This window comes from Ptychodera flava, chromosome 16 (assembly GCF_041260155.1).
Source record: "Ptychodera flava strain L36383 chromosome 16, AS_Pfla_20210202, whole genome shotgun sequence".
In the NCBI taxonomy this organism is placed as follows: Eukaryota; Metazoa; Hemichordata; class Enteropneusta; family Ptychoderidae; genus Ptychodera; species Ptychodera flava.
The window spans coordinates 9,495,001-9,511,054 of record NC_091943.1 but is presented as its reverse complement, the minus strand read 5'-3'; the positions used below and the strand labels follow the sequence as shown (position 1 = coordinate 9,511,054).

The following is a 16,054-nucleotide window of genomic DNA, read 5'->3' as shown; positions in this document are numbered from 1 at the left end:
ACATACAAACCACGCCCATCAAATACTAATCAGGTCTTACAATTTGCAAACCGAATCTATGTACCAGTTTTGATTTTGATCCTGAACGCCGTTCTCGAGATATCATGCCAACTGACAGACAGACACACAAAAACACACAGTCATCGCTGCGACATAAGCTCATGTGTATTAACACGTGAGCTAAAAATGACAGCTCATGAGTAATGATGATATAGTATTATGCCACATTCCTTGCTGCTTATTGTGATGGAGACAGGGAGTCTGCTTTGAGAATTTTGCAAATTATCCCGATCCTGATTCTGATGCCTGCGGCAAACACTGAGAGATGAGGCACTTGGTCTAGAAATTATGAAGAGGATAAATACTGTTTACATTAAGTGAACAGCCGCAACATATCACAAGGAATTTGAAAACTTGCGGTTTCCTTCAAAAAAAGAAGTCATTGCAATTTAATCATCGTCAGTTCACCGCCGGTGGTATTTCATCAAAACACATTTGGCAGAAAAGAATTAAAATCTCTCCGGTGTCGTGTTTCCGATAAAAGAGATGTTCGATTTACTGTGCTTCTAGAACGTATCGGAGACAAAACGGTACAGCATATCGTTAGCGAGGGAAATGTTTTACAATTTTGTAGTCATCCTGACATTGGCTCGTTCGTGTCTGTCGGAACCGTTTTGTTATGTGCCTTCAGAAGAAAAGAGTCAAAATGTGAGTATAACCGACGAGAGATTCCATCGAATGTACAAGTCGGTGAACCTAAGTTTCTTGTTTTACATGTAGTGACGATAGTTTACAAATGCATTTAAGGATATTTAATTGTCATTTTACAAGTTCTTCTGGCGTCTCCAAATCCTTAATGTGGCACGTCGAAATGTGCTCGAACTAAAGGTAAGGACACTTGAATTCATTCCCTTTTGAAATGAAAATATAAAGTTGAGATCTCAGTGTAAAATCTGGTATTGCAGAAAAATTATCGGATATTTACTGACTCTTTAAATTCAAAATGGTCGCCATACCTTTGTGAGAACTATGAGAACAATTTGATTTAAATATAGTATTGTAAAAATTTGAGAGACTATATATTTGTCTGAGGTACATTCTACCGTTAAAAAGTACAGCAGACTACGAGCATAGTGACCAAATGAGAGATTCAGAAGGACATCTAAGGAAAGGTAACAGGCAGACCAACCAGATACAGAAAGGGGAGGTGGAACAGATAGTCAGAGTAAAAATGCATAAAGAACGCCAAAGGTCGAAATTTTATCTCCTATCACTTGTAATGTCCCGAATCGCCACCTGTGTGAGGTAGAACAGGATGGAAGAGAAATCCAAATTACCCCTGTTCTATCAACGGGAACTTTTTTCGCCATGACGCTTTCGTGCACAGACCGCTCTGTCGCGATCGATGACGCGCTCTCGTGAAATTTTTATGTAGAGGTAATGTGATAAATTCAGACATGGAAACATGGAAGGCATGTCCAACGAAATTTCGAGTCGCTAAAGCTTTCGTAGCTTTTCTAAAGAATAGGATGGAGGTGCTGTCGCAGCTGGCGTTCCTGTCTAGTCGTACGGACGGCTCAATGTATGTAGAACGTTGAACCTGGCGATAAACCCGAAAGCTACACCTCGACGTCAGTTCAACTGAATAAATAAGTTCCGTAGAATCTTCCAAGAGCTACATAGAAGGCAAAAATCAAATCATTAGACGAACGGCGATAAATTTCCCTCATCACATAAAAAATTCGTAAATTCTCGATCGGAATCGAACCTGCAGCGTAGCGCTGAAGCGAAGACACCAGCTGTTAACTGTAGCCTGATCTCTGCAGTGCAGCGCTATAATTTCTCGCCTTCGGCTCGAGGTTGTACGGTTCCGCGAAAAACACTCGTGTACGATGGCATTAAACAGGAGAAAATTTGATGTGATTATATAAATACTTAGTCAACTCCAGAGCTGCTGTAAATGAGCTACAGATAAGCTATTTTATGTTGAGTTGTTAGTAGGTGAAGACGGATGAATTGTATGGTAAATATATAATAGTTTCAATCGATGCCTCTTTGACTTGACAACCTTCAGATCAAACTTTTTTAAGAAAGGTACATTTGTTACGACAGTGTGAGAGATGTTTTTCAGTGTTATGAGGAATGACAAATCTGATCGCTTTGTTCTCAAAGTTTTGAGCGTTCCTTACTCGATTAGAAAATTGTATACGAATATAAGCATAAATCAAAAGATATGTAAGATAAAGCCGACAGTAAAAGAAACCGATAACCGATGAAAGTGATGTTTAATGACTTGATCTTTAACTTGACCTTGAGTAAAAAAGAGCTTGTTAATGTAACTGGTTCTGAATGCATTTCATATATATATATATATATATATATATATATATATATATATATATATATATATATATATATATATATATATAATATATATATATATATAATATAACATATATTATATACATATATATATATATATATATATATATATATATATTTATATATATATATTATATATATATATGTGTGTGTGTGTGTGTTTTCATACGCTCTTCAACATGTTTGTTAGCTGCATCATCTTCTTCATGTTGTAAGACTACAAATCCACATCAAATAGGACATCTGAAATCATCAGAAATGATATGTAATTTGTGTGATATCCTCTAGGTGGCATGTGCACAGAATCCTTGCCTCAATGGTGGCGTGTGTGAAGAAGACGATATCACAAATGAATATATTTGTAAGTGCCCACCACATGTCACAGGTGTTACCTGTGAACTAGGTATGTTTATTTAAATTGAATTAATAATCATCTGCTTACCAATATCATTGCATGACGCAAACTGACTAGACATGCAAATGGTTCCAAGAAAATGTTTCCACTGCAGCTACGGGGCGTGTGACTTACAGTATGCATGTACTCTGGAGATTTATATTTACGAATAACAAAGATAGGTATTACACTATCCATCCTGCAGTTGTCACTGAACGATGCATTGTTCAAATCATACTCTCTCTCTCTCTCTCTCTCTCTCTCTCTCTCTCTCTCTCTCCAGAACTATGTCCCCAAGGCTGGAAATTCTACGCGAATTCCTGCTATTACTTTGAACCCAAGTTAAAGATTGGATGGGGCGAAGCAAGATCACGATGTCAAAGTTACGGGGCAGATTTAACAATCGTGAACAGTCTAAAAGAACATCAATTTCTGGAAAGTGTCATTGAAAATACACCAATACCCTGCGGTCAGGTTTGGCGCTGCAATTTCTATATCGGCCTCAAACATACTGTAAGTTGAGAGATCGTTTACGTTATGTTGAGTGATGCATTCAATCGTGAATTTTTTTTTGTAATACAACACTTGAAGATTATATGACAATTGATTGGTCCAATGAAATGGCAGACAGTTTATTGAGATAGACTCCATATAAGATAAGAGAGATGTTTCTGATGACGAGCGAATACTGTAAGAATATGTGTGTTTGAATCCGAAAAAGAATTTAGTGAATTGATATAGATAACAAAATCACCTGTACTCAACTAATTGATCTAACCCACAAAAGATCACTTTTAAACCAATATAGTTTACGGCATATCTGGAGTTATGGGTAAGTGTATGCACTTCAACTTTGACCTCTTGCCATTTAAGTGTTGATTAAGGCCATTTAATGCAGTCAGAAGTTCTACTTTTCCAAGTACACAACCAAAAAAGTATTTAAATGACAGTTTATGATTGGCATCCTGTGTTCAAGATTGAGATCGTAACATTACCATGCATAACTAGCGTTAAAACACTGTCTTATTATACAACAGTCTAGTCTGTACAATTCATTTGTCCTGTCTACATTACTCATGTGTGTTGAACAAGGGAAGAAAACGTGACTGTAAGACTTCAATAGACTGACTATCGTCTACTAAAACTGGATTTTCTCATACAATTTATTTGTGGGGCTATGAAGATCAGCAGCTGATTTCAATGCCTGTAACACAATGCCTGTGTAGGAATCATAGTTTTGGTCTAATTCATGGATGTATCGTATAGTAAAACACAAGGTGCAAATTGTAAACCGTCATATTTTGTGTCTCTTAGTACAAACAGAATTTTTGATCGCATCAAATTGGCTGAACTAACACTTAGACGACCAGAGGTGTTACATTTTAAGACTTTTTCCCTTTAAAAGTAAAATTGTATATTGTAACTTTTGTCTTCTTTTACATTTTGCAGCCAGAAAATGGATATAAATGGATTGATGGTACTGGAATAGACGATTTTGAGCGTTGGGGCCCAAATCAGCCTGATCTTGACCCGGCAACAATATTGTGTACTGAAATCAGGGTAGATACTAAAGACTGATCTGATGTTCCGTGTAACAGAGTGAGAAGATACATTTGCGAAATGGCGTATTTAATTCCGATGGAGGCCCACTGAATAACTCATTTTCTCTAGTTTATAGGTAATATGTAGTTAATTTCTTATATAATATATACCTCTGTTATCTTTCCTAATGATAATGCCATACCTTTTGATCTAATAAAGTTTCGTCTTCATATCCTAGACTATTTTGCCTCACAATTTACATCTTCTTATAGCTACGCTTGACATGCCCATTTTGCTAAGATCGTCAGTACCTGTGGGGTACTCATGAATCGTGCACTTTATCAAATGAAGTATGAGAGGCCTGCATTAAAGGGGCATAAGCTGTAACTTGTGGCAAGGTTTTTCAGTATTCTGCTTCTGTATATAAATACCGTGTCTGACCCTAATCCGTTTGTTATGCTGAAATTTCGAGTATTCGTTTGGTCAACACAGCTTGACTATGTATGTAGTGGTCATTGTTTATTGTTTATAAATGAATTCTAGTCCGCACTTGAATGCAATTTTCAACAATAACAATGTAGATTACATATAGGTTGTGTTGATATGCTAATTACTGTTTAGGGATTCAATGCAGAAAGTGTAGGGAAACCACAAAACAAAAGTTCTGAAAAAATAGCCAAAGGATACAGCTTATGGAGATTTAAATTTAAAATAAGCGCACAACTAAGCGGGAGAAGTGAGCTGTCTACTTTAAAGGGAAACAGTCGTCGGAACTGCGCCTGTGCGAGTATCTTGTTTACAACAATGTATTTCGTGCACGATATCTAGATGCACCTCATCATCATAGCAGCAGCATTTAAATTACACGATGTAGATTACGGCAGACATGTTTTAACATTAATAAATCACCATCGTACCTTGGATACAGTGTTTGCATTGGTCGTGTGGGTCCCATACGACCTTTGAGCGCAGTTCCGACGACTGTATCCCTTTAAAGTGCACGCAATTGAGTAGGTCAGTTAACCTTAGCGGGAAATGTGGAATTCTTTCGCACGTGCAGCGAACATTTGACGAGCACAGTGCTCGTACGAGGCGCTACTTTGGCAACCTTTTATGGTAGCCATACTACTTGAGCATTCATTCCTGCTTTTCTAATCATTTCCCTACTTTGATGTGGTGATGGAAAATGACGAGGCTCGACAGTAGTCAGCGTGATTTTATAAGAGACGATGCGACTGAACTGGTCTACTGACGGATCAAAGCCAGGAAACACTAAATATTCATAAAATTGCCATCTCATACTTCATAGGGTGTTTTGATATTTACGTTACAAGAGGTATATTAAATGCTACGTTTATTTGCGACAAAGACATCAGGCAATATAGAGTAAACGCAGCCTTTGCGTCAAAATATTTAGCAATTTTGAGCATAAAAATTTCTCATGGTAAACAATGTAAGTAGAATTTACTTATCATGTTGACCTTAAGTTCACTCCCCTCATTCCATATATTTCGCTTCAGAAACTTCTACGATAATATTTGAGGAGCCCTAGAATAGTTCATATTTACGATACGCATTTCATCTTTGCTACATGTAGGTATCCGTATAGTTCAAATACATTATAGTGGATGATATATGAATATAAATCATAAATATTTACCGTTACATACGTCTTCAATAGATTGTCAATGAGTATTATTATTCTCCGAGGTCTGATGTGTATCAGTTAGCCTCTATCTTGGTATTTTTTAAAGTTTAAATATTAAGATTAAAGACAAGTTAAACTAGTAATATTTATGCATTATTAAGGCTTACTGAAGCAGTTATGGCCTGTGGATAAAATGAGTACTTGAAAAACACATGCGCTGACCAGTCAATGGAGGGAAGTAGACAGCTTAGAATCACATGATTAAACTCACCATTCTCCAAGAGTGTGAAAAGAAAACTTTGGAAAGGAATTCTTCTGTCTACTCGAGTAGTAATATTAATTGGCCATCTGAGATACTAACCAAGAAAACGAATCAAGAAAACCAAATTCTTAGATCTCATTGTCATAGCAGCCTGTAGGCATAATCTAAATTTTGTTCACTTACGCAAAAAAAATCATGCCAACAGCATATCTGCATTAGAATGGGACTAAAGATCTAGATGGGGCCAATAGTAGGTGGTGCTGATTAGCCTTCATAACTATTGAGTCCATGATATTTCATATATCATTCTAGAGGGGTCTAAAATGCTTATTGTTGTTGTGTTTCTAATACCTACTGGAATATGTTCTGAATAAGAGCGGCCAGGGCAGCAACTCTTGTGGCTTTTTTCTTGCATTTGAGTTAGCCATTGTAGAGCCATTAAGACGTATATTCGCCATCTCTAATTCATCAACAAACGCTCTATAGTCGGGGGTTAGATTATTCAATTCATCTATTCTATTTCTTAGTTTGTATTTTATGTGCATTACCGCTGGTATCATATCATAGGTGACTAAGTTCATCTCTGATTCGTCCAATGTCACGAGGTGTCGGCTCCTTACCTGGCACTCTAAATCGTAACACATCTTCAGAATGTAATGACGTAATGTACAACTCACATAGTCGGACCAATATCATAAATTCCTGCTTGCTTTTTATTGTGTGTAGGGGGGGGGCCCTAAAAATCCCCTTCCTCTATGTTTCAACAGCTTTATATTTTCATAATGCAGCTTTCCGTCACGGATATTAGCACCAAAATAAAAAAATCCATGCTGTCAGATCAGTGATATTCCTTTCATTTAAGAATTTGTTGACCATTTGCTTTGTAAGTTCTCGTCTCTATTCCGATTCACTTGAGGGCTGTCAACCAGAAATGGATCGGTTTCTGTTAGGGCATTATCGTTGTCAATAAAGGATGTTTCATCATAACTAAAATCATTATCAAACTGAAAATCGTCACCCCGGAGTGGAAAATTTTCTTTTCCTTCTGCCATATTTTCCTCTATATTACTCCAATTACTTTTTACACTTACATATACAGTATTAGAAAAAAATGCTATACAATCAAACATGTTACCAAATTTAAAGTGGCACTCCCACTTGGTAACATTTTTAAAGCACATTTTTTTAATGCCAACGGTCGATATTTGACGTGGCGACTGCGCGCAGATCACGAGATATCGATAAAAACATGTCCTCAAAAAAGTAAAAGTTTGAATTCCGGTGGCCCACCTAAATTCAGCTTCCGAACATCGAACGTTCGGCACTGGGGCCATTGTCAACTAAGCTATGGAGTACAAGTCTACGCTAACGCTGCTGTACGCCACAGTACCACTCGCGTCGGTGATCGGTCATGCTCCCCGGGGGAAAGCCGAGTCTTACTGACTCTGAGAAAAAACGGAAAACAAAGTTTGATTCCACCAGAATTCGCATAAATGACTAGCACAGTTACGTGCGGTTGATACATAGCGGCCGCCGAGTGGTATGCATACCACGCGCGCGGCGTACTGTGTGGCAGACGACAAAATGTAGTCATCAGAGGCGGCTAATATTTGACACGTAAAAACTGATGTTTATGTGGTATTGGTTAACAATACAGTACAACTGATTTAGAACAATGAAAACGACAAAAACTAAGGAGAAGTTTTACTTACCTGAGGTAATGGCATAATGCTGTATAATTATAAAGTCTTTGCAGTGGGAAGTAAATTAATTGTGTCGTTCGAACTTATTGTAGACTCCCTAGAATATCGTCAATCAGCACAACAACAAACCTTCGGGGGATTTCGGGTCAAAATCAGAAACGATCGTAAAATTTCGGGATGTGAAAAATACGCTCGGGAAATGACATGTTTTTATCGATATCTCGCGATCCGCGCACAGTCGCCACGTCAAATATCGACCGTTGGCATTAAAAAAATGTGTTTCAAAAATGTTACCAAGTGGGAGTGCGTCTTTAAGCAGCCGAAAACTGCAGGAATCAAAGAAAGGGAGGACCCATCATGTGGTTACTCATAATCCGAATCAGGCCAGCAAGTGAGACGCTTTAAACAAGGTGTCCAAAGATAGAAAGTGGAGTAGTTTAAGTTCCAGATATCTTTGATCTGGTTTTTGACCTCATAGTATTGGGTCATGCAAATAACCGAGTAGTTCAGAATGTTGCAAAAAAATTTAAATCAAGCGCATGGTCTTAAAATTTGAGGGGCAAATACTTCTCGATTTGAGTTATCATAACTTTATTAAATGTTATTATGATCTCTAAAAACACAAAAAGGAAATATCAAAACAACTCTCTATGATATTAAGAATGAGAATCTGAGAAAATGAAGAAGTGGTGTTGCCGATGCAGATGTTAATGCGGGTGGGGGTGATTTACTTTTTAGGTATACAAGACAAAATATGTTATTAGACCGACTCGTCCCTTCATCACAGGTCATGGGGTTAAAGGTATACTGTCACCTGTTCCAATTTTGCAACAGTTACCATGGAAAGATAAAATCTAACCAATCACAGATTTTAAGCGGGTGGCTGCTTTTTAAAAACAGCGCCCTCACATGGGATTTTGAATACCAAGGAACGCCCCTTTGACCATATATGGACATATTTAGATTACAGGTGACTGCATATCTTTAAATATCCATCGGCGTCTCCAAATTAACTGTCAGTGAATTTTTTATGAATTAAGAAACATTAAGATGAAGTATGAAACGATTAAGAGTGATGTTCTCGCAAGGGATACGACTGGGTATTATAAAAATGGCAAGAGTTTTCTGTTCAAACATGTGTCAATGAATCGTATACAATTATCAATGAAACTGTTAATATACCGCGTCGTAGCAAAAGAAGTATATTAGGGGTTTTCAAGATCAGAATCAGTCAGAACTGAAAACCAAACTGTTCTAAATCCATCCGTTGAATCTGTTTCTGCAATGATTGACGGTGTCACAAATAAAATATATGCAGGGAAGATGATACCAAGACATTTTTGTAAGAATCACGTCCGTATTGTTGTGAAATTTATATGAATGAAGTTATTTGAAGAGTAAATTCAGTGTATTCATTGTTCTACGAAGTCTTAAAGATATTGAATTTCATGGAAATAGATTAAGGATAATTAATATTAAAGATGGAGTACAACTTGAAATTTGGGAAAAAAGACACACCAGTGAAGGGCGGTGACGATGGCTATGAGAATAAATGTTTATCATTTTTATGTTACCAGCGAGGCGATTATCTCTGTTGAGTACAGTAGGCTAAAGGCTATACTATTTTGGCTTATCCCACCCAATCAGCCCAGTTTCTGCCAGTCATTTGCATGTGACTGGATCATATAATTGTAAACGTTTGATATCGTTCGGCGACATCACTATTTTACTACGCCTTTCACTCCTAATCTCACCAGCTTTCTGCATAATCTGAACGAAATTTGCCTCCTCAGGCTCCTGATCATTTTCAAACAGATCCTTATAATCTTCAAAGTCAAGGTGTTTACGAACACAAACATCTTTTATGCTTCTGTTTCTCGTGGTAGAAGAATAGCATACACTGAAAAGCATGCACTTTCGAACAAATGCCGTCGAATTCGAGAATAGGCTGCCCACTCATGTCATCTTTGGATTTACCTAGCACCTTTTTGTTGATCTTAGGGAAATCGGCGGCTTTCATCCCATTGGTATCACATATCGACTCCTTCCCGCTCTACTCCACATCCTCTCGAACTATATCATTGAAGGTTGTGTCACGAGGGAGAGGCAAACTGTAAGAATTTCTTTCGAAAGTAATAGTAATGTGTGCTATACATAAGCAGTTTAGAAAGTTTGAGGACTGGTACGCCGATGTAAACTGACTTTACATTCCGATATTCCTCCTGTTTTAGTTCCAGTAGAGCACTGTCACTTGAATCGCCATCTTCTTCCCTAGTCAATATAGTTATACGTTTCATCTGTGGATTAAGGGATTTTGTTAAGACTGTGCGTGACAAATTAAAAGTCTCTGTACTTCCTAACATTTTCTATTCTTGGCGAACATTGAGTTACCCATCGGTTTGTAGAAATTCTTTTCAAGTCTGTCTTTCCTTTGTTCTAACTTGAGTGTTGAATTTGATACATTCAGCAAGACACGGTGCTGCTTCGAAGGCAAGCAACCAATGAATCGTCCTCAGTTTCATTCCCATTTTTAGACAAGATTCAAGTAACCTATAATGTAAGGGACTGGTTAGTTTCTTCAGCCTGGGGGTGGATTATTTTGCCGACGTCAAAAAGTGGCTGACACCCCGTATTCCAACTTTCAAAACCTTGTACATAACACTTGTATGGAGCCAGCTTGAGTATGCCAGTCAAGTATGGTCTCCACACCAGCTGTATCTCATTCACCGTATTGAGCGATAAAACTTACAAGAGCGCAGTTTTCTGGATGTGACCTTCTTTTACAAACGTATGTTCATTATTTATAACAGCTCTAAAATTCTAGAGCGTACCTGTATGCATGTGCCTTCTCGCTCTATGCGCTCAAAACAGCAATTTAAACCTAATGTAGCGAGAATCAACGCTCATTCTTGAGCATTTTACAAAGAACTATAAAAAAATTGAAATTTCTTTTAAACAATGAGAATTTTGATATTTTTAATTGTAACTATGGGCAATTTCGCAGATTTTTACTAATAATGTTTATTCGTTTTAGTTCTGTTTTTACCAATGAGTATTCTTTTTAGCCGTGTTGTTACTGTCCTCGTTTATTTGTATTTCATGTTTGTTCTTTTTGTCTTTGCTAGAACTGTAATTGGGCGAAAGCCCGTTGTTCTCAGCCAGTAAAAATGTAAATAAATAAACTACGAGAAAGGCATTACTCTTTGTCACGGGGTTTAATTTTAAGATACATGATTTCTGAATCAGGTGGATAATACGCATTCTTAAGTCCCCCTCTTTCGCGACATCATCTGTTTTGACTCCCGTCACCTCATGCAATTCTAAAATCAAAAGCCCCTGGGAAATCTACGGGGGCGTCCGTCTGTGTATAGATGGTGGGATTAAGTTAGGTAATGCCGTGGTTCCTTCAGATCTTCAGCCACCCTCTTCAAAGTTTTACAAAGGCATTTTATTTGGATATTGGAATATTTGACAAATAAAATTGGACCGGGTCACTCATCTCAATACCTATCAGCGAATTTAAACTGTTATGTTTTTATCTGAAACATTTCTTGATACTAGTTATTGCACTGACGATTTTACCATGCATATTATTCAGTCAAAGCAAAGACAGAATTGCTGAAAAGGCAGAGGTATTCTAGTTTATATTAGACCCAACATAAGGTATACGAGACGGTATGATTTAGAATCTTCTCTAACCAAGGACAATTGGAACAATCAAAGGTTTCACTCAAGGACCTCTACAAACTTCTTGGTGCTTGAACAAATTTTGGTAACATGAGATGTCGTTTTGAGGATCTCTCAAACTTAATTTACCGGAACGAGGGTTGCAATAATACAGGATGCATGAGTGAACAATAATATGTGAATACATAATAAATACCTTGCCAAGGAAAGAAATACTATCTAATAAAATGAAAAGGCTATCCCAATCGTTTAATAATATAATGTATTAAAACGCTTGCCAATAATTTTCCTCTCTTACGTCGATGGGTTTCATTATCAAAACATGTGTTGATCTAAACTCTCATGTTATCACACATGGCAGCATTAAAGGGATACAGTCGTCGGAAATGCGCTCAAAGGTCGTATGGGACCATACGACCAATTTAAAGACAGTATTCAAAGTACGATGGTGATTGATGAAGGTTGAAACATGTCTGTCATAATCTACATCGTATAATTTAAATATTGCAGCGGTGATGATGGGGGTGCATCTAGATATAGTGCACGAAATACATTGTTTGTTAACAAGAAACTCGCACAGGCACAGTTCCCTAACATCCAACACGTCACACCAGATGATTTGTAGAATCATTTCACACAACAGACTACATGGCAAGGAACAACCCGGCCCAATGTCCCTGATCCCCACATGGCAAGGACAACTCGACTTCATGTCCCTGATCCCCCACATGGCAAGGAACAACTCGGCCCTATGTCCCTAATCCCCACATGGCAAGGAACAACCCGGCGTCATGTCCCTGCTTCCAGATATCACAGTAGCAGTGATCGCAGTAGTCCAATATGACCTACTCTCAGATATACGTTACAGGAGGGGCTTTTAAATTCCTGATAGGCACAGCATACAGCGGGAACTTATGTATCACTTCATATCTGTTGAGTTTTATTTCTTGTAAAGACGTTGATTTCAGATCTTCAAAGAGATAGTGTTGACAACCTTGCCATATCTATATCCTTGAAATGATGTGAACGTTTTCGTAAGTATCATGAGGATCATCCGTTATTATATTTCTTCGAGAATCGCCTCACCTCATGATGACAAGATGGACTTATTATGAGAACTCGTCTGGTAGGATTCCCCCGTACAAATACTCCTTAATTCGGATAAGTGCAAAATATCAAAATATATCGCTTTAAAGATCTCCGCAAAATATTAATCTAGCAATAGGAAAAGGTAGCAGTCTTTCTCAGTGGAAAACAGAAATCAAAAAGTGTCAAGTAATACTCCAAAACTTCATAAAAAATAAAACTAAAAAGTGATATATGACAAATACCATAGCGAGAGTCTACAAGCACGTCATACTCTGGGTATTTGCACGAGGGGTATTCTGTGGCCGTCCCCGCAGGAGCGTCTAGCTCGTCCGAGCGTCTAGCTCTCTGCGACGACAGCAGAATACACCGAAAATTCGAATGTAATTATCCCCGAATACGGCGCTTGCAATCTCACCACTGGGTTTTATTATTATTGCATATATTACAACTGAAAACACACACACAAATTTACCTGAAACGCCAAGATTTGTCGTCGGATTTTTCGCTGAATGACATATGTATGAGGCGATGAATGTATGATAATAAGTTTACAAAAACGTTTACAGGTGTACATCGAAATAAGATTGGTTGAGTAGGCACTTACACCATGTAAATACAACACGCATGGGTGTACACGTGTGCATGAAAGAAGCAATGATTTTAAAAGTTTATGCGATACACTGCCATAGGTACACGTGCATATGTACATGTGCACACACGTACATCACAGTCTCTCGACATCGATACATAGATACCTATCTAGATACATTCATACGTACCTACACGTATACGTACGTACGTACGTACACACACTCACACACACACACACACACACACACACACACACACACACACACCACCACCACCACACACACACACACACACATACATACATACATACATACATACATACATACATACATACATACATACATACATACATACAATACATACATACATACATACATACAAGCTGAGTTCAACTTTTTATTTGCAAGTTCAAAGTTGACTCATGCCAAGTTTTCGTTATATAGATTAACATTTTTAATAGACTCAAAGTGGTGAACTAAGAAACGGATAAAATGTTGTTTATATTCGTCCTGATTTACTTCATTACTTCAAGATGATAAACCATGTTTAATGTCTGACGTTGCCCTTTGAGGTATAAAGTTAGGGCAATTGTTTGCTTTCACTCATAGTTTCTCTAAGTTTAATCCACAGAGGCGTTCGCAAAGTGACTTTTATGAGCGCTTTCTGAAACGACCTGATGTCGGAAACAGTAATTTTACCCTTATTCAGCGATGAAATGGTTTTCATATTATGATTTTACCCTGCGAGATAAGCCTGTTGTGAGTTTATATCGCCTCTAGTTGTTATTTGACAACTCAAGGGATTTAAGTGTTGAGGATCTTACCGAACACTGAATCTAGCCTTTAAAAAGAATCATACAAAGTGATTTCTGATTTTAAAGCTTATCTCCACTTTCTGTTGGCGTAAGTACAATCCCTTCAAATGAAGTTACAGGGTTCTTTGCGCTCCATAAGTCATGCCTATTTTGCACTTGTTATGACGTGTTTAATTAATGAGCTGTGAATTTTACACTCCAACATTTGACGGACATATTTATAAAACACCTTTGGCCAATAGCGACCGATGATAAAATTATTTGATAGAGGGCTTTTGAAATGTATAAGATTTGTCGCAGCGAATCACCGGTGTTCATGCATGGTAAAATCGCACGTAGAGACTCAGAGAAACTTGATAAATGAATTTTCCCTTAACATCTTTCAAGAGCTGTAACACATCGGGATATAGACACAGGGAATTATGTCCGGTAATTTCATAACCATTTTCATCATTACGCTGTCTTTTCCTGCTCGACTGAACAGGATTTGTAACATGTCGAAGGATCAAAAAGTAAGTATCTCCAAGTCCTTTGTCATCATTCTTAGTTTTTCTTGTTTTCAAATGACGTCACATCACGCTGCTTCAATATCACTGTTCTATATCGCTCGTCACTTTAAAAAGAACATGTACTTTTAATTTGTTAATTGCTTACGATGTGCTTTTAATTAATGATGTTACACTCGTGGCCCCTTATAATAATAGTTGATTAAGTCTACTTGAGACAGTCAGAAATCCTGCTTAAGGGTTGTAAATGAGAGCTATTAACGATTGGCACCCTATGCTAACAACTGAGACACAAGATACCACTTCCATTAATTAGTTTATTGAGGCCACACAGTTTTATGAAATCATTGCTATAGAATCACGCAAACTTGTGCGTCCCATGCAGACAGTGTGTCTGGGGAAATTGAAATCAACTGAACTGATTTTCATGAAACTAAAAAGACACTGTGATAAGGTAAAAATATATACAAGAAAATTCATATTTGGTCTCATCTTTAGATGATGGTCTGTAAGTTACAATGATACCAGCTTTTTCCTTTGATTATCGTATAGATAGGACAAATTAGTTGTCTGAAACAAGACTTACACATGGACCAATGCATGGTAATGTTACATTGTATCTCAATCTTAAACACAGGGTGCCAATCGTAAACTCTCATTTACATCCCCAGATAGAGCTGGTTTTGTCTTTGTGCAAACAGAATTTCTGACTGCATCAAATGGGCTTAATCAACAGTATGGTGGCCATGGGTGAAATAATGTGCACATAACATTGCCTCTGCTTACCAGCCGAGGTCCACGTACGTATCAAGTATACGCGTCTCGTAGCTGTAAAACTGTTTGTTGCTGTTATACTTTTAACACCAAAGTTACCTGTCAGTTATGCAATCCGCAACATGTTGGAATCAAGATTCATAAAATGTCTTCCTTATTTGTCCCGTGTATGACAGTTTAAGAAAAAAATCATCTCACCAATGTTTTATGATCATCCATCAGTAATAAAATATTTTAGACTATAGAATTTAAAAACAATCTAATAAAGTTGTCAACTTTTATCTACTCTACTTTGAAGCCACTGCGTGGATGGTATGTTACAGATAACTTGATATTTCACATGGATATAATATCTGAAGTGTATACGGTGTAATAATTTTCAAATAATTACTCCGCTGTATTTGTCTGCATACTTACTTTCAATCATTACACGAAACGCCGGAAGTCTGAAATACTGTCCAATACTGAATAAAGCATACTAATTTGCAAAACATTGGTTTAAATCCAGCACATTCAAGTAACAATTTCAATAGTGTCATGTGAGTAAGAAATTCCTGCTTCTCTAGCAAGTCTGTCGCCAACTGTTCGATTTAAATTGAATGGAAGATCCATTAGGAAATTCCCGAGGTACGCTATTTTTACAAAATACAATCTTCCCTTTC

General features: G+C 37.4%; 1 long non-coding RNA gene across 1 annotated transcript; it reads left to right on the top strand.

Moving 5' to 3' along the window:
• The first annotated feature begins 577 nt into the window (after window positions 1-577).
• Window positions 578-4,330, top strand: LOC139114868 (uncharacterized). The gene is made up of 4 exons (XR_011547984.1): window positions 578-708; window positions 2,671-2,785; window positions 3,060-3,289; window positions 4,226-4,330. It is a non-coding gene; the product is annotated as an uncharacterized lncRNA (long non-coding RNA).
• Window positions 4,331-16,054: the final 11,724 nt, after the last annotated feature.